The 12,989-nt window shown below is 35.4% G+C and overlaps 1 protein-coding gene across 2 annotated transcripts in view; it reads right to left on the bottom strand.

Annotated features, from left to right (window-relative positions):
• LOC576191 (circadian locomoter output cycles protein kaput) overlaps positions 1–12,989 on the bottom strand; it is a 66,350-nt gene that overhangs the window by 41,186 nt on the left and 12,175 nt on the right. The window lies entirely within an intron of this gene.

The following is a 12,989-nucleotide window of genomic DNA, read 5'->3' as shown; positions in this document are numbered from 1 at the left end:
AGGGTGAAAGGAATAAAAGAAGAAATTTCATCACAATCTGGAAATAACACCAAATGATAACTTTTGCAGCAAAGAAATAATTCTGTTCACATTAAATATCATTAACATGTAAATTTTTTTTTGTGTGTGATTTTAAATGAGTAAATTAAGTTAGCTGTAAGGGGTAAAAATGATCTTGCAAGTATAATAGCTCATTTGAAAAAATGTCTGCAAGTCAAAGAAAGTTTTACAATTAACATTTTCTTGTTTAAAATGTATAAAGGAAAGTACCTTAAATGATACCTGTTTAGCAAACAAGAAACTTGCAAAACAATAAACCCTTTTTCATATTTTTAAATATTGTATTGTAGAGTGAAGAATATTGATGTTGGTGGACCCTTGAGCTAAATGTACACACAAAATCATTTCTGTTTTCTGCAAATTTTGACAAGTCAAGTGCATGTCAAGTCCATATGCAATCCTTCATGGAATCCCTATATTAACTAGAGCTGTTTTATTCCACTTTCCTTCAAACCCTTCAAGCCAATTTGAGCACTCAGAGTGAAATTTCATTTCATTTCAAGAGCAAGGCAAACGCGTAGTGTCGTCTCGCCTGCGTCTCGCAATGTGAGTGAGAATGCAGTACTCATATACAGTGTATATGGAAATTATGAAATTTCAGGCTTTCAGTAGTTCAAGATGTGAATTTTGGTTGTGGCACTGATTAAAAATGCAGTAAATGCTATCTCAAGCTGCACTCTTTTCTAAGTGAGAAACCGAATGTTATTTTTGTTTGTTAAATCAACTGCGCAAAGTTAAGAATTGTGCCTGTGCCTCTGACCCAATATCCCTCAAGCGCAATGTTTCTTATCCGACACAACTCTAGACCTGATGATACCAAATCCTCTTGAGATTGTTTTACTCTCATCAGGAGAACAAGCAGGAGGCATGATGAAACTGCACTGGATCATCTTTGAAATATTTACCCAAGTTGGCCTTTAACCTTTGACCTCATCATCAAAGGGCGCGTTTATCGGGGCTTGCCACTAGATATGTACATATCGTACCCCACTATGTGCACACATTGTGTGCGGGTAAGCCTGAATCCGATGACCGGGGTAATAATATATCTGTAAAGCGCTTAGGTACATCGTTGGATCGGTGTATTGAGCGCTATATAAAAAACCGGATTATTATTATTATTATTACTATCATACCCCACTATCGAACCCCACAGTTACGATCGTGATTTGCGGGATGTCGCGTTTATCGACTCTTCATGATTCACAATAAAGGCCTTGTCTCTTCGCAGCTGCTAAGCGCTATTTCTCCAAACCGGAAACTAGCCTGGAAATTCCTATTTGTATGTGAGGTTCAAAACAGCTTTGCGTTTATCGATTTCTCAGAAACGTGATTCTGGCTGTATGTCACATTCAAAACACACCGTTTTGCATCTTTAGATATGCCCATATCTAAAGCCCTTTAAAAAAGGCTTTGCGTTTATCACCTTCTAAATTTTCCTGAAAGACGTTTGAGAAACCTGATTCTAGCCAAAAATTTGGTCGATAAACGCAACCAAAGATATATAGAATTATTGCATAATACAGTGCTTTTTAATTTGAAGGTTCATTGGCATTTTGACCTTTGTCAGATTTGACCCTCTTTTGACCTTATCTTGCATGTTCGAGGGATGTACCTGTGATATGAATTTGTTGATCCTACCTCAAAAAGAAAGTTATTGCAGTACAGCATGATTGTCTACAATGACGAGAATTTAATATTATCTCAAGCTTAAGATTGCTCACGCTAAAATGGGAATGTATACACTTAGCCATTCTGGTTTCAAAGTTCAAACATATAGGCCCGAATTCACAAAGGAGGTGTGTCTACAAACCTCCTTTGTGAATTTAGGCCACAACATGGAGTAGAAAACCATTCCTGCCTGTAAATGGCACATGGCTGTTAATAACCTGAAGAGTGGGATCTAATATGAATGTAGACAATGAACTTTTGTATGGTTATATAACTTCTAAATATATAAAATGATCGATGTAGCACTCCATTGTCAGTCAGACAAATATACATTAAAAACCTCAAGCAGCAATAGACAAGTACTCTTCAATAAGTTAGAATTAAATGGAAAAGAGCCACCAGTATATTATACAATTTCTCCATGGTTTGTAATGCGCCTAATCTCTGACCACAGCTATTTGACTTCACACTCACAGTACAGGTGTACATTATTTTCAGAGTACTGGTATATTATTCTAGACTCTAGAGGATCTGCATTTACACTTCAAGCAAAAAACATCATTTTTTTCAGAGGAATTGTGGTGAAGTGTTAGATTAGAATCTCTGACTGCAGACTAGCTTCAGTCAGTCTACATCTGCAAGACAACATGGAGAGGATTTTGCCTTACATTTCTCAAAGGAAGGGAAATTGTAGAGCACACTTGCAAGTGAATCAGCAGAAAAAATTACAACAATTTCATCATATTTGACCTCAAACTGTACACCAAAAATATTGCATAACCACTCGATGGGCACTGCCTGCTCATACAAACTTATATCCCCATAGGCAAAAAGCGATGACAAAGACTTTTTACTTGAACATTTTATTGAATTAACACTATTATTTGAGTCTATAGCCATGTTTGGAAACACATTTGTAATTTTATAGTTTGTACGGATATCATGAACTAGAATGAATGGTAGGAATAGACCATCGAATTTGACATTAGACTATTTTGAGAAGCTTGATATACTGTAATTAACGGTGTATTAACCGCACCTTTTTGTCGCCGAAAAAATTCAAAGTCGGGGGTGCGGTTTATACACGGTACACCAAAAAACACCTGGCGCTATGCCTGGCAATGTCTCCCAGCTCAGTAATCGGTGTGATGACTCGCCACTTGGAAACTAGAACACTCAAATTTGTCTGTCATCTTGGTTTGAAAGTAATCTTTCTGATAGATTTCAATATGTAGTTTATGATAATAATTCCTCCAATTTTTCTTCTATTACACAGGGTACCACAAGGTTCTATCCTAGGTCCTGTACTGTTTTTTTAGGCGAAAAAGAGGGGTGCGGTTAATACACGACGGCAGTTTATACAACGTTAATTACGGTATGCCTCGCAAAAGTAATGTCTGAAAACATCAGCTGTGCTATTTTTTAGAGACTTTAACATTTAATAACTTTAATAAAAGAGATACAAATGCAGAAAAAATTACGATTCCTATTGAGTTATACGGTCTAAAGCAATTGGTTAACCTACCTAATTGTATCACTCAAAATCATGAGCGATACTGAGAGCGAGCATTTACACTGCAACAACCAAGTTGAAGCTGATGTAACAAAATTAAAAAAAACCTGGAGGTAGGGCTGTTTTACTTAGGTTTCTTGTCATGTTTATGGGTACTTATTTAACAACTTCTGACAAAACTCTGAAATATGAGGAAAAACCCTGGGTTTCTGATTGCAGTCTAAATGCCCCTATTGAGTGAACTCAGGGTAGGTTCATCAAAGGTCGCTCAAGGGTCCACAGGATTAGTGAGTCTAATGCACTCTGCAAACACCAAGGCCAAACAAAGTCTGTCCTATTTGCAGCTGCCAAAGATGGTTCCTTTTTGGAGACCTTCACACTTAATTCATGAGCATGTTGCCTACAGTACAGATTCAGATTCTGTTCATAAAAAATTGCTTTTCAGTATCAAGACGGGAGATTGGGCTATCTTCTATGACATTCCATTTTGAAATAGAGGTCATGTAACAGTTACATTTACATGGTATATATATTGAAAGATCAAATATACTATTATTTTGAGTAGGGAGGAGGGGACAGGAAGGGGAGGGAGGGGGTTCAAGTGAGAAGGAAGATAGGAGGGAGGGAGGTAGAGAGGGAGGGAGGGAGGAAGGGAGAAAAGGAAGAGAAGGAGAGGGGAGATAGCAAGGGGTAGAGAGAGAGGGCAGAGAGAGAGATGGAGGGAGAGTTTATTGGGGAAAATGGGAATGTAAAAACCGGTCAAAAACCTTTTTTGAGGGACTTCATGATCACTTTGAAGCGCATTTTTTTAGGGCTTCAATATTTAATACACCATATCACAGATACTGATAACACGTAGGGCCATGCATCTCAGATTTAACATTGTTAAACAATGCCTTTTAAATGAGCTTTTATACATGCCAACATGCTTGCCACTATGATGATGAAACCATAAAGTATATTACAATACATTTCTTTTCTATACATGTACCCACTATACTTCATGTACATCCATCATGTAATATATACACCTCTACTCTATGAAGACATTCCGAGAACCATTGAGACTAACTAATCAAGCTCTGTCTTTTGGAATCATGCAAAAATCATGAAGTTGTTAACATCCAACTAGACCCATTTACACAGCTCCCCCTCCCCCTCCCCTGAAAATAAATAAATAATAATAATAAAATACATTTAAAAATTATTAAACTAATTTAAAAAACATTGGTGTTGCTCGTTCTGTTGGGAATTTTTGGTGAGTAAAAGCTACAAACTGACCTGTTCCTCTCATTTTCTTCTTTATTAATTAAAACAACCTAATATCATGCTGGACTTCCCCATTAAAAGTTTAAATACCTAATTACAGCATCAACAGCACTTCTTCATCTTTATAACTTGCTAAAGTTACAGTGAAAGTTCATAGTAGATTTTTATGTTCTCAATATTTTTCATATTTTTACCAACGTATTTAATTTTTCTTTTTTTTCAGAACTTGCAGAATAAACAAGCTATTTCAAAACGAAGGCTCACATAGACTGGGATATTGAACATATCGCAATGCCACAAAATAACCAACTGTTATCCCTGTAGGCTAAGGCAAGGCTAATTTCCTTGCTAAATTTTGACTTTATACTCACATTTGCATATTACTGCTTATCTAATGCGATGACCAGTGTGATGAAAAGGAATAAAAACCATGGAGTCTTCTTACAGTACACAAGAGCTATTCATTCAGTGGTCACCAATGTTATGCAATACATGTTAATCATCCAATCATAAAGGAGATTGGCCCGGAGACTCGACAGCAGAATCCACAGCAATATTCCAATAGATCCAGTTATCTAGAGGCAAGGTAATCAGAGCCTTTCGCAAGAATGCTTGTGAATGAGAGAGGACATGAAGTGACCATACCAGATCCATTCCATTGCATGGTTCTTTCATACTTCTGCACTGGCACCTTTTGACGCGATTGTAGATTAAATATTCCTCCAATTCAAATGATGTGTAAAAACTGTGCCATTTCTAACGAGTGAAGCTCCATGAATATTCCACTGGGTGAGACACTGACGGGAGATAAGAGAGCCTTTCCGTTTTGTTTTCCAGCTTTGACAAAAGCAGGCTCTCTCCAAGGGGCCATACAGAACGGGGACATGAAAGGCATATTAGGGTGTTGAGTACTACCTCAGCGTGAGCGGCAGTGCAGCTTGCAATGTAGAGCACACACTATACAGAAGGGTTCATTAAGAATTGTGTCAAGTTTACTATTATATGCTTCCATTAGAGATACCCTACAGTGTGTGTGCTTTAATGAAGAGTGGGTGCATAGGTGAGTGAGTGTGTGGGTATGAGAGTGTGTGTATAAAGTGTTCCCTGCCAATGGGGGTGTGTTGAAACCTTACCTAACTGCCTTTGATAAATGTGTTTACGTAACCATACATATAGCCCCTGTCTGGTCTGCTGGAGGATTATGCTGAACAATGGTGTCACGGACTGCTCGTCTTCAACATGATGTAGACATACAATCAATACAATTGGATACAATATTGGCACTACTACAAAATATCAAATACATCATCTAGCCTAAAAGTTTAACTGCATGTAATCTGTATCTTAAGTATATATTTTTTGTTTAAATAAACCCTTCCAATAAACTGAAATTAAAATAAGCTAAGGGTGGGAAGGGTGGGCGGTATAGTTTCTTGAAATATATATATAGATGTTGTTACTGATGGTAATTATTAGCGTGTACGCACTTTGTTTTATGCTTTTTGTTTATATTATCATCATTATTATTAATCAATTAATCAATTTATCGTAGTTATTTGGGTACCCCAAGGATTGACCTGAAGCGGGTGATCCTTCGATCTTCATTTTAATTTTAATATTTTATTATTCTAGAATAGCTCTTTTAAAATATTGTAGTGTTTTGTTTCTTTATGTGTTATGATGTTAGTATTTCATATTTTATTATCGTAAAACCAACCCAAACTAACTGTATCACAGCACTTTACAAACTTATTATATATGTGTACATGAAATTAATAATAATAATAATAATACATATGATTTATAAGGCGCCAAATCCACTTGACAGTCAAATTAAATTAAGACAACAAATATATTACTACAAGCACATACAATTGTTGATTTAATGGTCAAAAGAAAGGTCTTCAGTGACTTTTGGAAACCAGAAAGAGATAGTAAAGCCCAAATAAACTGAGGGAGGTTGTTCCAAGAGTGTGATGCAGCAGAGGACTTGTCTATAAGTACAAACTCTTGCAGAGCAAGTCCACTTAAAAAATAACTCACTTTCAAGAGAAGCAGAAAAATCAGACAAACCAATTAATGGGATAAAAATATATAAAGCAATTGATAAATAGTGAGGCAATGACGTCACAAACTGATAATAAAATTGGCAATTTGTGTAGTGATTTCCATTGTTCCATACTTTTTCAAAACTTCATAACTTCCTTTATACTAGCTATTCGATTTTATTCAAATTTGTTTTGCTCTGTCTCTCTTGTTTTTCTGATCTATTTAATAAAAGCAAATTACTTTTGGAGTGAAGTGGTTTTGGCCTTTAAAAGAGTTGGAGCACTGATACTTGTGCATCACAAATTGACTTATAACTTATCTACATGTAACTTGACAAGTCTGTAATTACATGATTAAAGGTACTGCTAACATTTTATACAGATACTAAAAATGTTGCAACGTTTATTCATTTGAGTTTTAAGAATGATTTTGAATGTTTGTGACTGGATATACTGTTGCGAATAGCCTTCATGATTTCATAACAGGCATACTACATACACACTGTACCTGCAAATGCTTTCAACAGCAAATATTAGGAACCTCCCAAGGGAAAACATAGTATTACAGTATATTTTGTTCACCTTTTTAATTGCACAGAATTTCTCTGAAAAAGAGAAGAATCTAGAACTCATAACAATTAAAGTTATGAACTTTCTAAAATAGAAATGGTTGCAGCTTTGATACTGTTCTCAGCAGGGTTGTGGTTATTTTTTAAAAGAAATTACATACCATTGCTTCTACCCATATATTCCTGTTTCCCATTAGCCTTATTTTTCAACGTAAAATTTCAAAATTACACCTTTAATTAAGCCACTTTCTTTATCAAGAAACTTGTGACTGCAAAGTTATATATTGTGATTGATTGAATTGCTGCATAATATTTTTGTGAATTTTAACCACTTTGACAATTAAAACAAAGAGTCATGCGACAGTTTCTGTATTGCTGCACACAGGTGTGACCTAAAGAATGTGTGAAAAGGGCTCCATGTTTTTTTGCTGGTGAAGGCCCACGACATGAATATCTTTATACACCCAAAGGAAAGATGGACTTTTAAAACTTGCTACATGTAGCTAGAATAACCAGAGTCCTCACATTACTCTGGCTACTGTAGCATAGCCATATGTACAGTCCATTTTCATTAAATAGTTGGCATCATTTGGAAGGTTTTTTTTCCCTCTTCAGAGACCTGTATAGTGTGTTCATGTTTAAGTACGGTAGTGCCCCAAGGTAGAAGGCACCATCGAGAAAATTATAATTTAATGATACTTTTTAACAAGACAAATTGGAGAGTCGACCTTGACTACATCATGATCCACTGTCAAAAATGCCTATTTGACATTTGCATAGCTACATGTATAGTGATCTTATATTCCAAACATTCATGACTCTCTAAATATTGTTCCAAAATTATTTCAAACTACTGCCATTTAATGATATTATTGTCTGCTTTTATACAAATAAACTTGTTACAAGGGTTGGATAGCCCTTTAATAAAATGTTTTGGGGGACGAACACTCCCACAGTTTTGCCTCATTATGTCAACAGAGTCATTTCTTAACATTTACATTTGAAGTGGTTTTGAGGTGTTTTGTTGCCTGATGCAGACATGAGTTAATTATCTCAACATTAATAGCCAATTCAGACTATTTGACATTTACAGGAAACTCACGTTTAAGAAATGTGGTATAAAAAAAAAAAAAAATCATTTTTATAGCCAAAGGGGCAATCAGACTAGAGAAAAGGTAATCATATTGCTGTACGGTTCTTATACAGTGTAGCTTTATGATGAATCCTTGTAGTCTGGACAAGACTTAATTTAAGTGAGAAAGAAAGTCACTGAAACCTAATCTATATCTACCAATATTATGTACATGTTCCTGCATTAAAAATGAATATTGACAGATAAAAAAAAGTATGATATCACAAGAAATCATATTCTTAGCATGAAATATAATAATAATAATAATATTTAGCTTTTATATATCGCTTAATACAAATGTCTCTATTAAAGAGCTTTACAAATATACACAGTACCGGTAGTCACAACGAATATATAAACCTACTGTGTGTTTATGGTCATTTTTGGTCCTTTTTTATATTACCTGTATACACTTATACAGGTAAACCTCCAGAGTAAAATATAAGTCTCATATACAGAAGTTTTATTCTTTCTTTTCTTCTAGTGGAAAAATGCAACTACATGTATTCAGAGGGCTCTAGCTTTTCGAGTATTTCATGTCTTATTCAGAACTTTCAAAAACTATAATATTGTCAGTGTCATTAGTGTTTCATTGGTAGTAATGAATGAAATTATGCTTTCATAGCACAAGAGATATAAGGGTGTCTCTACAAAATAAATATACACAGGGTTTACCTTACATTATTACCAGAGTCAATCGATCAATCTATAATGAGTATATAAAAAACAGGAAGTAGAACATAGTGTTGACATATGACATGAATAATTGACCTGTGCACTTCTTTGTCAATTTCTTCCATTTTGTGTTTTTTTTCTGAAAAAGTAATAATAGAATATGCTGTTTCTTCTCGTTTCTGAGTAGATTTTGACATTCAATCTGGCGACAGTAGTCCTATACGTCTGCATCTCTGAAAATCCATTGTTAATTTTATCTCTCCGCTTTATTAGATCCTATAATATGAAGTGATGTGTGGGTGTATGAAGATAACAAGTAAGTAGCGAGAGTCCTCAAAAATGTGACGTCTCCAGCTAAAGATGGGATTTATTGTGGATTTTCAATAATAGGGTCAAAATTTAAAAGAAACTGGATGTATTACATCAGCCATTCTATGACCGCATGCTAGTCCACATTTCTTGGATTGTACGCAACCTAGAAAACAATGTCTTAGGAGCTTCGTGGCAGAGAAGTCTCATCACGTTCAATTTAGCATGGTTTTTATCGAGGTTCATCGAATGATGCTAAATCATTTTCTTTAAGATTTTAAAGGATAAGTCCCCTAGTCCACCCTAATAATAATAATAGAGGCAGGAATAGTTAAAGTTTGAGCAATAGCCAATTTAAAAGTAGGAAAGTTATTAAAAAAATTAAGTTGTCATCAGTGAAATACGTGCTGGCAACACTGTGACATATCTTGCAAGATCCTCTCCTATTTGCTCTGTACAGAAATTTCATAAACTTTTATTTTCTTAGTTATTGATGACGGAAAAGATTCATTCCATACAGGGGTTGTATAAAAGCATATTTATTTGATTTGATTTGATTTGATTTATTTACCAACAGCAATACATACATTTCATACAATGATTTTACATATATAGAAGAAGATAAACTACATGTATTGGTTGGTAAAAGGGGCCAGATGATATCACATGTGCTAGTCGAGCCTAACCCTTGTAAAAAAAAAACAGCTTTACAAAGTATTTAGGGTGCATGTATGATTGAACATTTTCATTAGGGAAAATAGACATTTCTGAATTAGTTAATATACATGTACAGTGCGTCCCATAAAAAATGAAACCAAGAACTATCAATGTTTTATCATAACTTAATCACAATTATAATTAATAAATGACACATATTTGGAAAGCTTAGATCCTCCTCTTTCATCTGATGCAACTCATATGACTCATATATCACGCATGAGTGATTAAAAGCAATTTGAAGAGAGAAAACCAAAAAGACATTTGGCGGGCGGTATCTGAATTTCAAGGAGAAAATCACATTTCTAGAAAGTTCAGTTTCTGCCCTTTCATATAACACCTCAATCAGGAAAAATGAGCCAGGAATAACAAAGTTATGTTTGTTCAAAGTAATGCTTGCATTTCCATAATTTGATCAAACGAGTTTGTTTTTACTAGCTGCCTGCCGTTGCAACGAACAGAGTTGACAAAAGACTTAACTCCATTTCGTTGACGATCAGCCATGCACAAAGAAGAGGTCAGACCTGATGCATGACTGATCTTCAACGAAACGGAGTTAAGTCTTTTGTCAACTCTGTTCGTTGCAACGGCAGGCAGCCAGTAAAAACGAACTTGTTTGATCAAATTATGGAAATGCAAGCATTACTTTAAACAAACATAACTTTGTTATTCCTGGCTCATTTTTCCTGATTGAAGTGTCATATGAAAGGGCAGAAACTGAACGCACTGTATATAGCAAATGGGAGGGAACCTTGTAAGATACATCACAGAGTTGTCAATTTGTGTTTGATTGATCGCATATTCAAAAATTCATAATTTTTCATCGTATTCTGCTGAAACTTTCATTGATCCGTTTCTCTCATTTTGTCAGCTTCTATCAAAACCAACTTAATATTAGGGTGGATTTCCCCTTTAGTATATCACTGCTGAAGTGGGTAGAGTACAAGTTTGGTTAAAGGGATAGCTGAGTTCTGTTTTCAGACCGCAAATGCCTTCAAAGTGTGTGGTTATTGCTCTTATAATAGCACTCCTTGAAGATCGAATCTCTCCTAGTATTACATGTATGTGCAAAGTAGTGTACAACTATGGTACGGTAGACAGTTGGAAATATTAGGATGTAGGGGTGTATTAATTAGGCATTGCAGATGAGATGCGCTCGATCTACATGTACATGTAGCTATAAGTATGAAAGGTACATGTAGCATGATTTTATGTACTATGGAGTGGGTAGCAGCATTGTGGTACACCGATGAATAATGTGATGATAACAAATTTGGTCTCATAATCAATCAGTATAATCACTTCATCATTATACATGTAGCTATTATTTTAATAGGGATGAAGTCTGGACTCGACCCTTGTGTAGGCAGTGATCTGAAGTTGGAGGTGGGGACGAAAAGGAAAGTTCACCTGAAATTGAATCATCCACCTACACTGTACGGCAAAACAACCACTGAGGGCAGTACAGAGTCTTCTCTAGTACCATACATGTACTGTACGTGTGTAGTCTATAAATACACATATGCAGAAGTCTTAGAAGAATACTCCATCGCTACCTGAGGATTGTGAAAGGTCATTGAAATAGATTCACATCTTTTGTCAAACTAATAGTGTTCCCCTCCAGAAGTGAGTATGTATATCAAATTTCTTACACCAGCGCAATAAACAAGTAGGCTACATGTGTCCTCTAAAATATATGGAGGTCATGAAGACAAAGACGAGATAATGATGTTTTTGTATGTGTATTCTCCATCACTCCATGTCATTAAAAGTTGTCATCATCTCCTTAATTACGTATTGTTGTACATACATGTAGTAAAGTAAACTAGTAAAGTGACGTGGCACATGAGTGGGACAATTGTAGAAGAACTCATTATTTTTTGCAAAGATACCGGTAAGGCTCTAGACTCAACTACATGTAGAGACGATCACTCAGATTATGCATATTGACATGTACTTCCAACATCAGCAATCAAAGAAAACTTTGAGTTCTGGGAAAGTGAAAATCAGTTCAACTAGTGTGAGCTCTCTCTCTCTCATGTCAAAGAATACCAATAGTAATAGTAATGACCAATATATTGGATTAATCTTAAAATGACATCATACTAAAAATATGACGAGATATTCTCTAAGATAATATCTGTATGCGGTCACCGATAGACGTGAATCCAGGAGTTTGTGAAAGAGGGGACACATTATTCCCAATAATATGTTGACAAGCAAAAACAAGGGGGTCATCAGAATTTTTTTTTGACAAGTACAACAAAAATGTCTTCAGGGATTTTCATTTTTCTTTGCCTTTTTTATCCTACACAAATCTACCCTTCGTCTGCACCAGTTTGCCCTTCTCCAAGCCAGACTTTAGGGCCTGCTTGATGAATAGCAGCTGGCTAGCAAAACAAAAAACAAAAACAAAAACAAAATTTATCATCTTAAACTGTAGAACATATGTTGGAGCACTTGAGTTTCAAAGAGGGAAGGGGTACAGGCCAGTTGTGCCACCCCTAAATCTGCAAGTGGTATGCAGGGCTTTTTACTGTATGTGATTTTTCAGCCACAATTAATTAGTCATTTGTTATCATTTTAATGATTTCAAAACCTTATAATTCATGATTCTATGGTACTACAATAACATGAACATGAACGCCATGAACCTTTTCTGATTAAATTCTAGTATTCTACCAGACAGTTTCTTTCAAATTCGAATTTGGGCTGTCATCCACATGCCCTTTGTCAATATCTCTCTTGCAGGACATAAATCATCTGCTTTTACCACTCTTGGCACAGGTGAGGTTATCTGGTATGATTCGTTCTTTGGAAGAAGAAAAAATGTTGGCTTACACTAAGGGAAACAGTCACATAAAAAATATCTATCATTAGAAGGTATCATATACCTCTCTTTAGAAATCTAGCCATCTGATTGGTCGAAATTGCCTATAAGACAGCCAGGCCTCTCAAGGCAGTCGATATCTCTATATAATCACCCCCATCAACAAATGAAAAATAAAGATAAGATATTTTAACAG

Source organism: Strongylocentrotus purpuratus, unplaced genomic scaffold (genome assembly GCF_000002235.5).
Source record: "Strongylocentrotus purpuratus isolate Spur 01 unplaced genomic scaffold, Spur_5.0 spur5_scaffold_11, whole genome shotgun sequence".
NCBI lineage: Eukaryota > Metazoa > Echinodermata > Echinoidea > Camarodonta > Strongylocentrotidae > Strongylocentrotus > Strongylocentrotus purpuratus.
The sequence above is the reverse complement of the archived record's forward strand: the minus strand, read 5'-3'. Positions and strand labels throughout refer to the sequence as shown.